The sequence below is a fragment of the Schistocerca americana genome, chromosome 1 (genome assembly GCF_021461395.2).
Source record: "Schistocerca americana isolate TAMUIC-IGC-003095 chromosome 1, iqSchAmer2.1, whole genome shotgun sequence".
Classification (NCBI taxonomy): Eukaryota; Metazoa; Arthropoda; class Insecta; order Orthoptera; family Acrididae; genus Schistocerca; species Schistocerca americana.
The window spans coordinates 1,014,261,192-1,014,264,965 of NC_060119.1; positions in this window are offsets into that span (position 1 = coordinate 1,014,261,192).

The following is a 3,774-nucleotide window of genomic DNA, read 5'->3' on the forward strand; positions in this document are numbered from 1 at the left end:
TTTTTACCCTCTACACCTCATTCTAGTGTCATGGACGTTATTCTCTGATGTCGTAACAGATGTTTTCTCATCCCGTCCTTCCTCTTTGTCGCCGATTCTACGGAGAATCTCTTCATTTCTTTCCGTATCAGTCGATCTAAGTTTCAACACTCATCCGTAACACCACATCTCAAGTGCTTCGATTCTCTTCTGTGCCTGTTTTCCCACAGTCCAAGTCTCACAATGCTCTGCTCCAAACGTACATTCTTACAAATTTATTCCTCAAATTGAGTCCTATGTTTGTTACTATCAGACTTCTTTTGGCAAGGAATGCACTTTTTATCAGTGCTATTTTGCTTTTGATGTCCTTTTTGCTCCGTCCGTCATGGGTTATTTTGGTGCCTAGTTAGCAGAATTCCTTTACTTCATCTACTTCGTGGTCACCAATCCTGATGTTAAGTTTCTCGCTGTTCTCAATTCTTCTACATCTCGTTACTTTCATCTTTCTTCCATTTAGTATCACTCCATATTCTGTACTTAGATTGTTTATTCCATTCTCCTTACGGAGCCACATAAGCAATGATAAGTATTAGTTTTTTTGTATATCCATATTTTGATCATATAATACGTCAAATCCTAAATGCTTGAAATGGGCTACCTATTTTATTTGTAGATATAGTCATATTGTAGTTTTCACTTATCGCATTTAGATTATGTGGTGCGATTTGTAATTTACGTTTGCTGTCTTCTGTGTTAACTTGACCATCCGCGAACAACACCGTGTTAATAAGTTTATTCCTCCAATATCTATGGATCATGTCATCTATATAGATACTGAATGATGATGGTGACAATCTAAACCCTTGTTTTATTCCTTGATTAGTTTGTGTTTGACGTGTTATATCTTTAACGTGTCAGTTCTAGTGTTCGTATATGCTGACTTGGATCACATGTTCATGGAATTCTCTTTTTTGTATTATTCTTGTAGCTTATTTCTATGAATTGTCTTGAATATTTCTTCATAATCCACAAATATTGGGTGAGTTTCCAGATTAAATTCTCGCCTCTTTCTGACTTATCTGCTTCAGTGAGAAAACATCGTCTATACACGATCTTCCCTTTCGGAAACGTGCTTGCTACGCCATTAAATTTACATCCGAAATATTTCGTATCCTTCCATTTATTATTTTGCTGTAGATTTTGTATCCAATATTCGGAATACTTACACCACTGTAGTTATTCGTCTTACTGCTTTCACATTTCTTTGATACTGAAATGGCTTTTGCTATATTCCATTCCTCGCGTATCTCATATTCTTAACACAACTAGCCAAAAGAGGCATCATTCTTAGCAAATTCCTCCGTGTTTAATAAATTTGGTATTTGTTTCATCTAGCTCTGGAGATATTAGGTTTTCCAATTTTCTACAAACTGTCTTCAATTCTGTCAGTTCTATATAATCTATTGCTTGCAGTTGTTCCGTATCATCCGCTTGATTGACTTCTAGTTTGTCGCGCGGTGTAGCCGCGCTGTATGGGGCGCCTTGCCACAGTTCGCGTGGCTCCCCCCGTCGGAGGTTTGAGTCCTCCCTCGGGCATGGGTGTGTGTGTTGTCCTTAGCGTATGTTAGTTTAAGTTAATTTATGTCGTGTGTAAGGCTAGGGACCGATAATCTCAGCAGTTTGGTCCCATAGGAACATACCACCACCACTTCTAGTTTGTATTAGACTTGTGCATGGGTTAGCAGCGTTTTTCCGTAAGTTTAATAAACACAACACATACACATAACACAGAATTCAGTCATCAATAATATATCAATAATATATTATCCTCCAGTATGTACACCAATATACCAACGCTGGGGTAACTTTTCGATTTCGTGGTTTTGAGGCGGAGAACTGGTCGAGCTGTCGGTAAATAAAACCATAACAACCAGAATATCAATATCCAAAACAAAAAACGCTATGAACTTATGTCCCAACCTAATACCATAGTTCTTTATAATGTGTAATTTATTCAGATGTTTGCATTACATTTAAATTTATCTGTACCCTTTTTTTTCTGTATTGACCTGTTTCATTAATTTTTGTGGTATTTCTTGTTTCCCATGGATCCAGTTTTTTTAAGGTCTTCATATGTTTTCAAAATACACTACTGGCCATTAAAATTGCTACTCCAAGAAGAAATGCAGATGATCAACGGGTATTCATTGGACAAATATATTATACTAGAATTGACATGTGATTACAATTTCACGCAATTTGGGTGCATAGATCCTGAGAAATCAGTACCCAGAACAATCACCTCTGGCCGTAATAACGGCCCTGATACGCCTGGGCATTGAGTCAAACAGAACTTAGATGGCGCGTTCAGGTACAGCTGCCCATGCAGCTTCAACACGATACCACAGTTCATCAAGAGTAGTGACTGGCGTATTGTGACGAGCCACTTTCTCGGCCATCATTGACCAGACGTTTTCAATTGGTGAGAGATGTGGAGAATGTACTGGCCAGGGTAGAAGTCGAACATAGTCGAACATAGAAAATGTTTCCAGAAAGGCCCTTACAGGACCTGCAACATGCGGTCGTGCATTATCCTGCTGAAATTTAGGGTTTCGCAGGGATCAAATGAAGGGTAGAGACACAGGTCGTAACACATCTGAAATGTAACGTCCACTGTTCAAAGTGCAGTCAATGCAAACAAAAGGTGACCGAGACGCGTAACCAATGGCACGCCATACCTTCACGCCGGGTGATTAGACAATATGGCCATGACGAATACACGCTTCCAATGTGCGTTCACCAAGATGACGCCAAACACGGATGCGACCATCATGATGCAGTAAACAGAACCTGGATTCATCCGAAAAAATGACGTTTTTCCATTTGTGCACCCAGGTTCGTCGTTGAGTACACCATCGCAGGCGCTCCTGTCTGTGATGCAGCGTCAAGTGTAACCGCAGCCATGGTCTCCCAGCTGATAGTCCATGCTGCTGCAAACGTCTCCGAACTGTTCGTGCAGATGGTTGTTGTCCTGCAAACGTCCCCTTCTGTTGACTCAGGGATCGATACGTGGCTGCACGATCCTTTACAGCCATGCGGATAAGATGCCTGTCATCTCGACTGCTAGTGATACGAGGCCATTGGGATCCAGCATGGCATTCCGTATTACCCTCCTGAACCCACCGACTCGATATTCTGCTAACAGTCATTGGATCTCGACCAACGCGAGCAGCAATGTCGCGATACGATAAACCGCAATCGCAATAGGCTACAATCCGACCTTTATCAAAGTCGGAAACGTGATGGTACCCATTTCTCCTCCTTACACGAGGCATCACAGCAACGTTTCACCAGGCAACGCCGGTCAACTGCTGGTTGTGTATGGGAAATCGGTTGGAAACTTTCCTCATGTCAGCACGTGGTAGGTGTCGCCACCGGCGCCAACCTTGTGTGATTGCTCTGAAAAGCTAATCATTTGCATATCACAGCATCTTCTTCCTATCGGTTAAATTTCACGTCTGTTGCACGTCATCTTCGTGGTGTAGCAATTTTAATGGCCAGTTGTGTATATTATGACTAGAAGTTAACAGGTAAACTAAAAACTACTTTTGGGTTGCAGAAATGATGCTCCCAACCTCGTGGAAGGCCAAGAAGGCATTGCTCCAGTGGAACACGGCCGTCGTTTCCATTAACGCTCCAGCAAGGTCACAGAGTGTAAAAGAAGCGCAGACAGGGCGATTCAGCTACCGTACCAGGAAAAGCCGTTGCGTCAGAGCAGAAGAAGGAGCATCGGAA